The sequence below is a fragment of the Curcuma longa genome, chromosome 1, assembly GCF_044706935.1.
Source record: "Curcuma longa cultivar G26 ecotype Majalengka, Jawa Barat chromosome 1, ITB_CL_G26_1.1, whole genome shotgun sequence".
NCBI lineage: Eukaryota > Viridiplantae > Streptophyta > Magnoliopsida > Zingiberales > Zingiberaceae > Curcuma > Curcuma longa.
The window spans coordinates 7,555,250-7,572,700 of record NC_133861.1 but is presented as its reverse complement, the minus strand read 5'-3'; the positions used below and the strand labels follow the sequence as shown (position 1 = coordinate 7,572,700).

General features: G+C 38.7%; 1 pseudogene; it reads right to left on the bottom strand.

The window, feature by feature from the left end:
• Window positions 1-763: 763 nt before the first annotated feature.
• LOC141823460 (putative multidrug resistance protein) lies at window positions 764-6,331 on the bottom strand (annotated as a pseudogene).
• Window positions 6,332-17,451: the final 11,120 nt, after the last annotated feature.

Genomic DNA, 17,451 nt, shown 5'->3' with positions numbered 1-17,451 from the left:
ATTCGAGCCGCGGAAGGGCAAAATTGGCAAGAAAGGGCGATTTCTTTGACTTGGAACAAGTCCGGCTCTCTGAAACCTCCTCCCCTTAGGGGTGAAATTGTAAAACAAAAATATTTTTTGGTGTAATTATTAAGAATAAAATTATTGTAACTATAAAAAATTGTCTATAAGAATAAAATGTTAATTTAGATTTTTATACATAAATTAAGTGACTATAGATAATATCTTTTTTTAAAAGGTACAACTTAAGAATAAATTATTAGATAAAAAATAGTATCCCTTAATGGAAACATATATAGTCACCATAATATTATTGTATTTTACCTCAAATTATGGCGGTCAAAATGAAATTACGCTCACAATAATTATAAGGACGTCTATTAAAAATAGAAAAATATTATCATAATTAAAGCAATTCCTTATATATTTTTGAAAATTATATAAATATAAAAATAATTTACTACATGATAGTTGATGATCCTCCTTTGTGCTCATCGTTCAGCTCTCTCTTCACCCTTTTCTTCTCTTCACCCTTCTTCCCGTGGTGGTTATAAGATGGCAGACTTATTATAATAGAGTAAGAGTTTAATTTCTGATGAGTACAAATTAATCATGTGATTTACTTATCTTAAGATAATGATTAATGAACCGTGAAAGATATCTTGGAATATATGATCATCTTTTAATACAATACAAGGATCAAGTTTCAATTCATATTGATAATCCGATATATTTTAGATTTGGAAAATAAAATAGGATCGGATCACGTAGAGGTGGCGGCACCTTGCAGCGTGACGAGTCCGAAGTAGGCCCCTCCGGGTCCTTTGGACATGAGGGAGGCGTGGGTCCCTTGCTCCACGACGGCACCCTGGTCAAGCACAGCGATGAAGTGGCAGTGAAGGACGGTGCTGAGGCGGTGCGCCACCACCACGCAGGTCCGTCCGACCATCAGGCGCTCCAGAGCCACCTGCACCGCTTCCTCCGATTGGCTGTCCAGCGCGCTCGTTGCTTCGTCCAGCAGCAGGATCGATGGGTCCTTCAGATAGCCCGCGCGATGGCGATCCGCTGCTTCTGACCGCCGGAGAGCTGCAATCCCCGGTCGCCGCACTGCGTCTCGTACCCTTCCATCAGCGAGCTGATGAACTCGTGTGCGTTCGCCGCCCGTGCTGCCGCCTCGATCTCCGCTGGTGTCTTTTCGCCATCGCTCCCGTACGTGATGTTCTCGCGGATGCTTCCGGCGAACAACGTCGGCTCTTGTAACACCATGCTGATGTGCTTCCTTAGCTGCCGGAGGTTATACGACTTGACGACTCTGCCGTCTATCTTGACGGTCCCTCTGAGCGGATCATAGAATCGCTGGATGAGCCCGATTACAGTCGACTTCCCGGAGCCGCTCTGTCCGACGAGTGCCGTCGACTTACCCGCCTCGATGCCGAGCGAGAAGTCTCGTAAAATGACTTCATCGGGGCGCGCCGGGTAGGCGAAGTCGACTCCGTGGATATCGATGTCACCGACAATCAGCTCGGGACAGTGGCCGTCCGAGTCGTTAGGCTCGATGGCTGTGGCACGGTCGAGCACGGCAAAAACGGAGGCAACGGCGTCAGCACCCTTAGCGAGGTCGGTGGTCATGCTGCCGGCTTCCGCGATGATGCGGCCGGTGGAGACGAGGATAATGAAGGTCTGAAATAAAGCCTTCGCGGATATGAATCCGTCGGCGATCAGCTTGCCTCCGTACCAAAAATCAAGAGCCCATGTGCAAATCATGAGGCTCTGGGAGAAAGCCATCCCGGCGCCGGCGAACCACGACTGCTGAACGCTCTCCCGGCGAGGCCCGGCTTGCGCCTCTTCGAACATATGCAAAATGCGTTCAGTTGTGCGGAATTAGACGTCCGCGACAAGCTTGCTGCTGTCGATCTGGCTTTTGATGGCCTTGGCGGAGAGGCGCTGGAGGAGGATGCGGCGGACGTAGAAGCAGAGGATGATGATGGGCTGGACGGCGATCAGGATGAGGGCCAGTCGCCAGGATGAATGGTAGGCAAGGATGGATGAGCCCCATGAAGGAGATTGTGACGGCTGAGGCAGTCTGGATGATGAGGGCCATTCAATCGCCGAGTAGGGAGCGGACGACGTTGGCGTCGGTGGCGAAGCGGGCACAGACGGCGCCGGTCGAGTTAACCAGCCCACCTCGAAAGTGAGGATCTTGGTCAGCATCCGCAAGCGAACATGCTTGGTGAGGTACTCGCCCATTGCTGCCCGATGTTGGTGATGAATGAGAGGAAAAGAGGGCAAGGAAGACGAACGCGTACTCGTCTTCTTCTTGATCTCTTCGTTGTCCTTGAGGAAGAAAACAGAAATCATGCTGCCCAGCGCGTAGGAATAGATAGGCTGGATCGCGCTGAACACGGTGGCGCTGATGCAGCCCAGTAGCGCCTGCCGCCACTCCGGCGCGTTCAGTGCAGCAGTCGCCGGAAGGACGGCACCAGTGGCTTCGGCTTCCCGGTGCTGTCGTCGGCCTTATCTTCCGGCGACGGTCCGCTGGAGGCCAATGGTCCGCTGGAGGCGGACGAGAGAGGAGTAGAGGCCGTCGGGTGGTCGATGAGATCATCATGGGAGCCTATCTCCGTGACGCGGCCGTCCTGCACGACTACGATGACATCGACATGACGGATGGTGGAGAGGCGGTGGGCGATGACGATGGCGGTGCGGCCAATGGCAGCGAGGTCGAGGGCCTCCTGGACTATCCGCTCCGACTCGGAATCGAGGGCGCTGATGGCCTCATCGATCAGGAGGATCTTAGGCACTTCAGCACCGCCTTGGTGATGACGATTCTCTGTTTCTGCCGCCGAACATCTGCGCTCCTCTCTCTCCCACTTCCCACGCCCATCTCTTTTTTAAATTGAACTGGCTCCGTCAAGTTCAACTGATTAATTTGAGATGTAAGAGTGAACTAAATTATCGAGCAACTCCAATCCATCCCAAAAAATTCAAATATATTTGGGATAAAAATTACACCAATTATCTCCAACCAATACTCAAAATGCATCATCAAATGGTGATGCCCTGTAGCATCATCAAATTTGATGATGTCATTTATTTATTTATTTATTGTTATTATATTATATAATTAAAAATAAATATAAATATAAATATAAAATAATATATATTATTGTATTTAAAAATAAATATAATATATATTATTAAATATCATAAATAAAAATAAATTTATAATTATTATTTTAATTATTAATTATTTATTATAAATATATTATAAATTATTTATTATAAATATAAATTAAATGTATATAACACCCTATTTTAATTTTATTATGCATATTTATAATGATTTAATTTATTATAAATTTTATTTATAATATATTTAATATATTTTAATTATAATTATATTTATACATTATTTAATTAATTTTAAAACATATATAATAAAAAAATTAAAAATTTAATATGCATAAATGTAATAAATATTAATTTTAAATATAATAATAAATTATAAATATTATTAAAAATATTAAAAATAAAAATCATGTAATAAATATTAAAAATAAAAATCATAATAATTATAAATTTAAAAAATTAACTTATTAAATATAAATAAATATTAATTTTAAATATAATAATTATCATAAATTAATTATTAAATTAAATTATATATCGATAATTAAATTATGAATAAATGAATAAAAATAAATAGAATATTCTAAAGAATATTCCTTTTTGGTATAAAATTGTGTGAGTGGGTTGGAGTTGAAATAGTATTTGGTGTTGAAATTACACCATTTTGGTGTGAAAATGACACTAAATTTGGTGATATGGGTTGGAGATGGTCTTAGTGTGGTATCGCTGAGGCAGCTGCGAGATGAAGCTGTGGGCATTGGTCACCTCCGCGGCGGCCACCACCTCCTCCAAAGTGGCGTCCTCCTTTCCAAATAGTATGTTCTCTTTAATGGAGGTTGCAAACAGAGCAGTCTCTTGGCTCACTGGCCCCAACTATGACCTAGGCCACTTGAGCTGCAGCCTCCGAATGTCTTTACAGTCGATCGAGCATAATCTCTCCGGCGAGCGGGTTGTAGAACCGCTCCATCAATGCTATCACGGTTGACTTTCCTGAGCCGTTGCCGCCCACCAAAGCCACCGTCCGCCCTGTTGGGACTTTGAAGTTGAAGTCCTTGAATATGTAGTTGTCCGGTCAGGAAGGCTATGCCGAAATATTAATGACGAAATTAGCGATTGAAAAAAAATTCGATCGCTAAAATTAGCGACTGACTTTGTATTCCGTCGCTAATTTTAGCGACCGAATTCGTATTCGGTCGCTAATTTTAACAATAAAATTCTATTATAATTTATAAATTTAGCGACCGAATTCTCTTTCGGTCGCTAATTTTAACGATCGAAATCGAATTCCGTCGCTAAAATTAGCGACCGATTTTGATTTTCGTCGCTAAAATTAGCGATCGAATTCGTATTCAGTCTCTAATTTTAACAATAAAATTCTGTCATGATTTATAAATTTAGCGATTGAAATCAAATCTGTCATAATTTATAAATTTTTTCAAATATTAATGACGAAATTAGCGATCGAAAATAAATTTGATCGTTAAAATTAGCGACTGACTTCGATTTCCGTCGCTAAAATTAGCGATCGAATTCGTATTCGGTCGCTAGTTTTAACAATAAAATTCTGTCATGATTTATAAATTTAGCGATCAAAATCGAATTCTGTCGTTAAAATTAGCGACCGAAAGAGAATTCCGTCGCTAAAATTAGCTACCGAAAGAGAATTCCGTCGCTGCGACCGATTTTGATTTTAGTCGCTAAAATTAGTGACCGAAATAGGAATTGATCGCTAATTTTAGCGACGGAATTCTCTTTCAATCGCTAATTTTAGCGACGGAAATGAAAATCGATCGCTAAAATTAGCGATCGATTCCTGTTTCAGTCGCTAATTAGTGATCGAATTGAAAATCGATTGCTAAATCCAATTATGACAAAAAATTTTATGATTTTTTGAATCGGTCGCTAATCGGATTTAGCGACCAAAAATTCGATCGCTAATCGATGTTTTTTTTGTAGTGTAGAATTACAGGAAGCCGAAGATGATGGAGTTGCTGACGGCAAAGACGGTGCTGCCCTTGCCACTGTGATACATGACGAGGCGGCTGCCATACCAGACCAAGAAGGCCATGATTGCAAAGGTGTTGTTGTTGTTGCCGATGACCAGGCCTTTTTGCGAGGCCTTGACGGAGGCCGAGCTTGACGGAGTCATCAAGCGTGGCAGAAAACTTGGCCATGGTGCGCTCCTCCTCCACAAAGGAGTAAACGGTGCGGATGGAGGACACGCACTGCTCCACCACCGTGTCGGCCTTCTGATACTCTCCCCGCATCTTCCGGGGCAAGCTCTATGAGGATGCATCTGTACATGAGACCAGGGATGATGAGCAGCACCACCGTTGGCGACACCACCAGCGCCAGCTGCCACATCACAAAGAACGTCGTCGCGTAGCAGTCGATGAAGGTGGCGCCATTGATGATGAAGTTGGCACCTTCTCGCTGAGGCAATCCTGGATGACGATGTTATCGCTGGTGACGCTGGTGATGACTTCGGTGCTGGTGTCGACGTTGAGGTCGAAGTACTCGATATCCTGTCGGAGAACTCCGCTAAGGTACCTTGCGCGCATTCAAGACGCCTGCCGCTCTCCTATCCTCGTCCAGCAGTAGCCCTCTGCTATCGGCCACAATCATCATCATCAAATATACCACAAATTGTATTGAGAATCGAAACAAAATAGAGTTGCAGAAGAGGGCAAGGGTTCGAATCTTGACGAAGTCGGGCAATACCCTCCTCCGTCGTGACCGACTACAGTTTCTCGATTTACCTCCTCACAAATGGTGATGGGCCAACAGTGTGAGGTCGCTAAGGTAGCGGATTCTACATTTTGCAGAAGAGAATCGAAACAAAATAGAACTGAATCTTCGTACCCAAGAACGAGACCACGAAGCTGCCGCAGGCTAAATACACCATGTTGACTACATTCTGAAACATGAAGCACGATAAGGAGAGACCATGAAAACACTCGAACCCCACCGTCAACATAAAAACACCTCCCATGTCGTTGAAGATCATGCGAGTCTATATAAAAAAAGTAGGTGCCCAAAAGTCGTCACCGACGGCACCGACGAACCCCACCGTCGTCAGCAGCTTGTCGATCACGTCTGCATGGCTATAGTTACATCGTTGGAGTCGATAGAATCGCCTCCCATGTCGTTGAAGATCATACGGGTCAACATAAAAAAAAAGGTACCCAAAAGTATTTTCCATCGCTAAGTTATGATTTATAAATTTAGCGACCGAATTCTCTTTCGGTCGCTAATTTTAGCGATCGAAATCGAATTCTGTCGCTAAAATTAGCGACCGATTTTGATTTTTGTCGCTAAAATTAGCGACCGAATTAGTATTCGTTCGCTAATTTTAACAATAAAATTCTGTCATGATTTATAAATTTAGCGATCGAAATCGAATTTCATCGCTAAAATGAGCGACTGAAAGAGAATTTCGTCGCTAAAATTAGTGATCGATTTTGATTTCAGTCGCTAAATTTAACGACTGAAACAGGAATCGATCGCTAATTTTAGCGATGAAATTCTCTTTTGATCGCTAATATTAGCGACAGAAATGAAAATCGATCGCTAAAATTAGCGATTGATTCCTGTTTCAGTCGCTAATTAACGATCGAATTGAAAATCGGTCGCTAAATCCAATTATTACGAAATTTTTTATGATTTTTTGAATCGGTCGCTAATCGATGTTTTTTTTTGTAGTGTAGAATTACAGGCCGCCGAAGATGATGGAGTTGCTGACGGCAAAGACGGTGTCGCCCATGGCCAAGTTCTCTGCCACGCTTGATGACTCCGTCAAGCTCGGCCTCCGTCAAGGCCTTGCAAAAGGGCCTGGTCATCGGCAACAACAACATCACCTTTGCAATCATGGCCTTCTTGGTCTGGTATGGCAGCCGGCTCGTCATGTATCACAGCGGCAAGGGCAGCACCGTCTTTGCCGTCAGCAACTCCATCATCTTCGGCGGCCTGTAATTCTACACTACAAAAAAAACATCGATTAGCGATCGAATTTTTAGTCGCTAAATCCGATTAGCGACCGATTCAAAAAATCATAAAATTTTTGTCATAATTGGATTTAGCAACCGATTTTCAATTCGATCGCTAATTAGCGACTGAAACAGGAATCGGTCGCTAATTTTAGCGATCGATTTTCATTTCCGTCGCTAAAATTAGCGACCAATTCATGTTTCGGTCACTAATTTTAGCGACTAAAATCAAAATCGATCGCAGCGACGGAATTCTCTTTCGGTCGCTAATTTTAGCGACGGAATTTTCTTTCGGTCGCTAATTTTAACGACAGAATTCGATTTTGATCGCTAAATTTATAAATTATGACAGAATTTTATTGTTAAAACTAGCGACCGAATACGAATTCGATCGCTAATTTTAGCGACGGAAATCGAAGTCAGTCGCTAATTTTAACGATCAAATTTATTTTCGATCGCTAATTTCGTCATTAATATTTGAAAAATTTTATAAATTATGACAGATTTGATTTCAATCGCTAAATTGATAAATCATGACAGAATTTTATTGTTAAAATTAGAGACCGAATACGAATTCGATCGCTAATTTTAGCGACAGAAATCAAAATCGGTCGCTAATTTTAGCGACGGAATTCGATTTCCATCGTTAAAATTAGCGACCGAAAGAGAATTCGGTAGCTAAATTTATAAATTATAATAGAATTTTATTGTTAAAATTAGCGACCGAATATTAATACGGTCGCTAAAATTAGCGACGGAATACAAAGTCAGTCGCTAATTTTAGCGATCGAATTTTTTTTCGATCGCTAATTTCGTCATTAATATTTCGGCATACCCTTCCTGATCAGACAACTACATATTCAAGGACTTCAACTTCAAAGTACCTACGCGTTCGTCTTCCTTGCCCTCTTTTTCCTCTCATTCATCACCAACATCGGGCAGCACTGCAACTTCGGCGCAATGGGAGAGTACCTCACCAAGCGTGTTCGCTTGCGGATGCTGACCAAGATCCTCACTTTCGAGGTGGGCTGGTTCGACCAGGAAGAGAACTCGACCGGCGCTGTCTGTGCCCGCTTCGCCACCGACGCCAACGTCGTCCGCTCCGTAGTCGGCGATTGGATGGCCCTCATCATCCAGACCGCCTCAACCATCGCAATCTCCTTCACCATGGGGCTCATCCTTGCCTAGCGACTGGCCCTCGTCATGATCGCCGTCCAGCCCATCATCATTCTCTGCTTCTACGCCCGCCGCGTCCTCCTCCAGCGCCTCTCCGCCAAGGCCATCAAAAGCCAGCTCAGCAACTTGTCGCGGACGTCGTTGCTAATCTCCACACCATCACTGCCTTCTCCTCACAAGAACGCATTTTGCATATGTTTGAAGAGGCGCAAGCCGGGCCTCGCCGGGAGTGCGTTCGGCAGTCATGGTTTGCCGGCGCCGGAATGGCTTTCTCCCAGAGTCTCATGATTTGCACATGGGCTCTTGATTTTTGGTACGGAGGCAAGTTGATCGCCGACGGATTCATATCCGCCAAGGCTTTATTTCAGACCTTCATTATCTTCGTCTCCACCGACCGCATCATCGCGTAAGCCGGCAGCATGACCACCGACCTCGCATCATAGAGCTCGCCTGGAAGATGTGGGGAGAGTATCAGAAGGCCAACACGTTGGTGGAGCAGTGCGTGTCCTCCATCCGCACCGTTTACTCCTTTGTGAAGGAGAATCGCACCATGGCCAAGTTCTCTGCCACGCTTGATGACTCCGTCAAGCTCGGCCTCCGTCAAGGCCTCGCAAAGAGCCTGGCCATCGGCAACAACGACATCACCTTTGCAATCATGGCCTTCTTTGTCTGGTATGGCAGCCGCCTCGTCATGTATCACGGCGGCAAGGGCGGCACCGTCTTTTTTCGTCAGCAACTCCATCATCTTCGGCGGCCTGTAATTCTACACTACAAAAAAAACATCGATTAGCGATCGATTCAAAAAATCATAAAAAATTTCGTAATAATTGGATTTAGCGATCGATTTTCAATTCGATCGTTAATTAGCGACTGAAACAGAAATTAGTCGCTAATTTTAGCGATCGTTTTTCATTTCGGTTGCTAATTTTAGTGATCGAAATCGAATTTTGTCGCTAAAATTAGCGATCGATTTTGATTTTCGTCGCTAAAATTAGCAACTGAATTCGTATTCGATCGCTAATTTTAACAATAAAATTCTGTCATAATTTATAAATTTAGCGATCGAAATTGAATTCCGTCGCTAAAATTAGCGATCGAAAGAGAATTCCATCGCTAAAATTAGCGACCAATTTTGATTTCAGTCACTAAAATTAGCGACCGATTCCTAATCGGTCGCTAATTTTAGCGGCGAAATTCTCTTTCGATCGCTAATTTTAGCGACGGAAATGAAAATCGGTCGCTAAAATTAGCGACAGATTCCTATTTCAGTCGCTATTTAGCGATCGAATTGAAAATCGATCGCTAAATCCAATTATGATAAAAAATTTTACGATTTTTTGAGTCGGTCGCTAATCAGATTTAGTGACCGATTAGCGACTGAAAATTCGATCGCTAATCGATATTTTTTTTGTAGTGTAGAATTACAGGCCGCCGAAGATGATGGAGTTGCTGACGGCAAAGACGGTGCCACCCTTGCCGCTATGATACATGACGAGGTGGCTGCCATACCAGAACAAGAATGCCATGATTGCAAAGGTGATGTCATTGTTGCTGATGGCCAGGCCCTTTGCGAGGCCTTGACGGAGGTCGAGCTTGACGGAGTCATCAAGCGTGGCAGAGAACTTAGCCATGGTGCGCTTCTCCTCCACAAAGGAGTAAATGGTGCGGATGGTGGGCACGCACTACCCCACCACCGTGACGGCCTTCTGATACTCTCCCCGCATCTTCCGGGCGAGCTCTATGAGGATGCGTCCGTACATGAGGCCGAGAGCTCTATGAGGATGCGTCCGTACATGAGGCCAGGGATGATGAGCAGCACCACCGTTGTCGACGCCACCAGCACCAGCTACCACATCACGAAGAACGCCGCCGCGTAGCAGCCGATGAAGGTGGCGCCATTGATGATGAAGTTGGGCACCTTCTCGCTGAGGCAATCCTGGATGACGATGTTATCGCTCATTTTTTCCTTAACCATCTCTTTGAAGTTGCCCATGTGAAGATTCCTTTTCGAATTATATAATAGTCAATGAGGGAGAGCAAGAGGTATGTTTTTCTTCTCACATGCGAAGTCAATTCTTCTTTGTTATGCTATTAATTTTCTTTGTTTTCTCTCTCACGCGCTTCTGTGAGTTTTTTCTTATCACACTTCATTTCTGACTTGAGCGTTGAAATAACCGTGCCAGTAGATCCGACTAACCCTAACCTCTATTCTCTCCCTTATGATCACCGTTATTATAGAGGAAATTTGTGTATAAAAATAAGCGGTTCCAGTTGAAGGATTGCTCGCGTTACTGATCGCCTATGAGCCCGTGGCACAAAGCTCATGGGGATACTTCCGTGTATCACCCTGACAAATGACCAGTCCCTAACGAGGCTATCAATCCGTTACTGATAGTTTTTCATCCTGATAATCAACATGGTAGGAATGAGCCTACCGGGTGAGTACACTACAAAAATAACCCTAAATAACGACGGATTTAGCGACCGATTATAATTCGGTCGCTAACTTAGCTATCGATTTTTAAGTTCCGTCGCTAAATAGCGACCGAATTAAAATCAATCACTAAATTAGCAATCGAATTACAATTGGTCGCTAAATTAGCGATCGAATTACAATAGATCGCTATTTAACAACGGAATTTGAAAATCGAACGCTAATTTATCTTTGAAAAGGTTAAATTATCCGACATTAGAAAAGTCATTCGCATGATTAGCACACTTGAATCCTTTAAGGGCCTCCTACCTGTTTGCATAGTTTTGTTGTAGAAATATTTAATTGTCAATTGTTACTCCATTGAAGGTCTTGTTACTCCATTCATTCTTGCTTTGTGATCATTTATTTTTTTTTTCTTATTTTGATAAGTTGTTATTATTTACTCTTTTTTGCTTTGTGAAAACAGGTGATTGTGAATAAATCACGTGCTTAATGGTTGGATACAAGGTTGATGAGGATGAGACTATCACATAGAACTACTGTAAGCCCAATGGAGGACGACAAAGAAAATTGTATTATAAGAAAGCCTTATATGATTGAGTTGGTCGTAGTTATGTGTGATGTCTATCTAGATGTAGCTAGAGAAAATAATATTGTAATTTTTTATTTAATCTTTTCATTTCAAAGATTATTTTGACAGCATTATGTATGAACAAGTTTCTTTTTAATAAGAAATTAATTGTTTTATCATTTAGATAAATTTATAATATGTATTTAAAATGTGGATTGTATGATGGTATGAGAAAGTTTTAATATTGATTGTATATAAATATAATCATGGGATGTTGATAATTTTTTTAAAATATTAACGACGGAATTAGCGACTGAAATTATATTCGGTCATTAAATTTAGCGGCCGAATTCAAGTTCGATCGTTAATATTAACAACTGAATATAAAAATTGATCGCTAATTAGCGATCGAATTTGAGTTCGATCGTTAATTTTAGCGATCGAATTCGAATTCAGTCGCTAATATTGGTGATAGAATATAGAAAATAATTGTAAATTAGCGATCGATTTTGAAATTGATCGCTAAATTAGTGACCGAATACGAATTCGATCGGTAATTTTAGCGAACGAATTCGAATTCGGTCGTTAAATTTAGCAATCGAATTCGTATTCGATCACTAATTTTAGCGACCGAATTGAAATTCGATCGTTAAATTTAGCGATCGATTTCAAAATCGATCGCTATTTAACGACAGAATTTCAATTCGGTCACTAAATCTATTTACGATGAATTTTTTAATGATTTTTTCTATCGGTCGCTAATCGGTCGTTAATCGAATTTAGCGATCAATTAACGACCGAAAATGGCTGGCATGGAGAAGCCGTCGCCAACGGCTCCGGCGAAACCCAACATCATCAGGAGTCTGTCGATGCGATCTGCATGACTGATTATACGGAACGAAGAGAAGGAAGATGTCATCGTTGAAGAACTAAGAAGACTTCGATGAGCAGTGGGAAATCCTTCCTAACGAGAGGAGGCGGCGAGGGTGGAATTTATAGACCAGAGACGAATGCCTCTTTGTTGGTGACAGATAGAGAGTATCTCTGTAAAACTACTCAAACACCAATAATTCAAACTCAAAATTGTACCTTCTCTTCTCTTTTTGTGAATGGCTAAAGTTATAGCGATTTATGAATTTATCCTTCTCTTTTTTCCTTTCTTAATTCACTTCGTCTCAAACAAGCGACTGAATTTATATTCAGAATTAGCGACTGAAATATAAATATAATTCTTTTAAAAATATTAATGACGGAATTAGCGACTGAAATTATATTCGGTCGCTAAATTTAACGATCGAATTCAAGTTCGGTCGTTAATATTAACGACGGAATATGAAAATTGGTCGCTAATTAGCAACCGAATTTGTGTTCGATCGTTAATTTTAGCGATCGAATTCGAATTCAGTTGCTAATATTAGTGATAAAATATGGAAAATAATCATAAATTAGTAACCGATTTTGAAATCGATCGCTAAATTAGCGACCGAATATGAATTCGGTCGCTAATTTTTCGTATTCGGTCTAATTTTAGCGAACAAATTCAAATTCGGTCGTTAAATTTAGCGATCGAATTCGTATTCGATCGCTAATTTTAGTGATCGAATTGAAATTCGATCGTTAAATTTAGCAATCGATTTCGAAATCGGTCGCTATTTAGCGATCGAATTGAAATTCGGTCGCTAAATCTATTTACGATGAATTTTTTAATAATTTTTTCTATCAGTCGTTAATCAAATTTAGCGACTGATTAGCGATCGAATTTTCGATCGCTAATCATATATTTTTTTTTGTGGTGGTATTTACAAAGAGGATGATTTTCCTTCCAAATATAATCGCGAATTGGAAATATTAATGTCGAGAGAGGGAGAACATGTGAAAGGTCATATAAGGATAATCCATTAAAACGACTGGTATATGCTAGGTTTCACATGGTACGTAAAAACGTAAAAAGGATATTCAAATAATTACTCATAAATCATATCTTTTCTAAACTGTCCATGGCAGTATTGTAAATTGTTTTTTCCACCCCTACACCTCACCCCCTCCCCTCCTCTCTCTTCCCATTCAAATGACATTTTTACCCTTTTTTTCTTTATTTTTTTATTTTATTTTACTTATATATATATATATAATTTTTATTTAGTTTTATTTTTTAAATTAATTTTGTTTATTATTTTTTCATTAATACTTATATATATTTTTTAATTTATTTAATTTTTATTTAGTTTTATTTTTAAATTAATTTTGTTTATTATTTTTTAAATTTTATTTTATTTCTTTAATCAATTTTGTTTATTATTTTTTTATCAAATTTTTTTATTTTATATAATTTTAATGTCAGAATCTCTTTTTTTTTTAATTACCTCTTCCTAATTCAACACTTAAATTACCCCCATCCAATTCTTGACACATACTAGAACCCTCTCTCCCTTTAAATTATCCCTCCCTCTAACCCTTGACATATAACACATGTTAGAATCTTTCACCCTCTTTAAATTACCCATTTTCCAACCATTGATACCTGTCAAAATACCCTCCCTTTAAATTACCCCCTTCCAACCCTTGAAATATGTCAAAATCTCTCATCCCTCTAAATTACCCTCCTTTCAACTCTTAACACATGTCAAATCTTTCATCACTTTAAATTACCTCTCTTCCAACCTTTGACACATATTAAAATCTTTCATCTGTTTAAATTACCACACTTTCAACTTTTGACACATGTTAGAACTCCTCACTCTCTTTAAATTATCCATCCTTCAATCCTTGACACATGTCAAAATATCCTTTTCTTTTTAAATTACCTCCTTCAACCCTTAACACATGTTAGAAGAGGATAGAAATGTACGAGAATAAAAAAATAATTAATTAAATTAATTAAAAAATAAAATTAAAAATATATAAGAGCTGTTTTAAAATAAAATTAATTAAAAAATAAAATTTAAAAAAATTTAAAATAAATAAATAAATAAATAAATAAAGAAGAGAATAAAAATGTCAGGGAAAGAGGGGGGAAAGCAGCTCTCATCGGGGGATTAAGGGTGCAATCGAATCAGAATTTATTTCTCGAATAATATAAATTATTGCCGGCGATCCCTAGCAAGCAAAGTTGCCTTCTTGTCCAAGTAACCTTCTTGTCCATTAATCTGCTTGTTTGAGATTTTCTTGCACTATCGGCAAGTGGCATCGCTGCCTCAGCCGTGCGGCAACTACAGATCCGGCCTTGGAGATCCACAGGAGGCAACTACACTGCTGCGGCCATGACCAATCCTGCTGTGGAGGCAACTACATCGATTCAAATATGAAAAAAATGTCAGTATAAAATTGATTCTGTAATCGAGCATTTTGGCTTTGAAGGAATTGGTAGTGGCGGCAGTTGCATGATTTTGCCCGTTCTAGTCTATCGCTACATGTGATCATCCCCGTATTCAATGTAGCAAACCAAAAAAAAAGAGAGAGACAGAACGCAGAGTCAGCAACTGAGGTAAAAGACCAGAAAGGTAAAGAGAAAGGACCGTGGTTGGTGCATAACAGAGTTCAGAGTTATTTCTTCAAGCATGTGTCTATTGTCCAAATACCACATTAAAGCCAGTGCGCACCTTCTGTTGGGCATACATTCAATTGTTAAAGAATCTCCTGCTTTGGTAGTTGTCAATCTTTATGGAAAACCTCTCATCTCCTTGAACATAGTAGGAATCTTACTTTTTAATGATGTTAATTCATCAATCTATTTGTGCTTTCCCTAGTTGTTAACCATTTCTGAACTAAACATCTATTACTACAACATCAATTAATAAAAATGATGATTCAGTGAAGCTGTTGTATTCTCTGATTTTCTGTTTTACTTGGCATGTAGACTCATTTAGTTCTTGAAATTTTGTTATTTTTTTTCAGCAAAAATTGTATTTGGTTTTTAGATTATTTCACCATTACTATTATACAAGTATTCTGTCACCTTAATAATACTTGTACCTAACCTAATTAATTTTATTTCATTTCTGAAATTATTTCAGAGTTGAGATTAATGCACACTATATATTCTATTTCTGCTTAACCAGATGAATCATAGCATTCAACTGATAGAAAGGTACTTATTTGCTATGAAGGATGTTTTACATTAGATAGAGAGGTTTCCCTAATTGCTTGCAAAAAATCCCTATTATGATTCAGATGCAGGTCACATGGGCAACATTCAGTTATACTTAATTTGGAGTTCTTTCAAAAGAAACTAATGGAGTCAGACTCTACTCTCAATTTCCTATCATAATTTTAATTTTTAGGTTTTTGTCCATGGATTTTCAATCTAATGTTCTTCCATTCTTGCAAACCAGTAAGGGAGCTTGTTGAGTTGCTTTGGAGAAATGGGTATGTTGTCATGTATAGCCAAACACACCATAAAAGCCATAGGAGGAAGGCAAGGGAGGTGAAAGATTCTATGTGCCAAAGTGAGGTAACTTATTAATAATAGAAAATCTGTAATTTTTTTGAAAGATTATTAGAGTTTAATGAAGTTGGTTGTTGTTGAAGATTGTAAAATGTACAAGAAGATGAGTTTAATGGAGTTTTTTGTGCTACAGAAGTTAACTTAATCTCTCAAAGAGGGTAATATGTTTTACTAGAACACGTTGATTCATATTTCTGTCCTTTTAAAGTCTTTGAATTGTGTAGAGAAGAAGAGACAGGATTAATGAAAAATTAAAGGCCCTATAGGAGCTCAACCCTCTTTGCGCTAAGACCTGTCGTAGAAGCAGAAGAGAGTTTAATTATACCTTATGATCTTTCATAGAAGTTTGAGGATACATTTGGAGAAATAATAATTTGACTTTATCATCTGATATGAATTTAATCTTTTAGTGAAATATTATTCATGTTTTATATTTATCATGTTATGAAAATTTTAAATAAATATGAAATGTATTTGTTGTTCACATATTACTATTAGGTGTATATAAAATGATACTTTATCTGTTTCTTGTTTGGTATGATATTTAATGTTTTAAATTATTTTCATTAATTTTATGCCTTTATTATTTTATTTTACTTATACAAATATAAATATTGTATTTGTAGGTGATGGGTATTAGAATTTTGTTTATAATACGATGTTTGAGGATGATTCATAGTAAATTAGTTGAATTTTTATTTTATAAAATTTTGTTAGTTCTAAAACATAATGTTTTGAGTGCATTTTATTAGTTTGTAGTTAGTTTTGGATGCGAAAGTTTTATTATTAGTATTGCATTTGTAAATTTTATTCACATGGATTATTAGATGAACACAAATTATCTATTAGCATTTTAAATTTTATTTTGATTTTTTTAATTCTATGTGTTGGATGAATCACTACAAGAAAATGTAGCCTTAGCGATAGAATATTTTGTCGATAATCGATCGCTATTTATAAATTATCATTACCTTATCGTTAAAAAATTGATCGCTAACGTTAGGTCTTAATTATCCGTTGTTAATATTAACAATAGACTTAAATATCCATCGCTAATATTAGTGACGGCTATTTAACATTTCATTGTTACTTAGCTCAACAATATGCCATCACAAATGATAATTTTCACAATACAATCACAATCCAACATATTGAACCAATCCAACAAGTTAACTACTAACGTATTAAACCAATTCAATCACGATACATCTCAACATATTAAATCAATCATGATAAAATCACAATCGTACAAGTTAAATCAATCCAACAAGTTAATCACTAATGTATTAAACCAATTTAACAAGTTAACTACCAACTTATTAAACCAATCCAATATATTAAATCAATCATGATATATCTTAACATATTAAACCAATCTAATAAGTTTTAAATTTTAATCCCAACATATTAAATCTAATACAATAAATATCCATCAAACATAACTATCTCAAATTACCTACCAACGTATGAATCTAATAAATCCAAATACATAATAACGTATGAATCCATTCCAAAGCTAAAATAAATATCTTAAATATCCGCTAGTAAATATCCATGCTAAGTACTTAAGTTGGAATAATTAATGATGCTAGAACATCACGTCAAGAACAACTTTACTTTTTTAAAAAAAAATAATAAATCCTATTTAATCTGATTGACTATCCCTAGTGTGACCGGTCTAGCCCCATGAAAGTTTTCACCGGCCACCAGG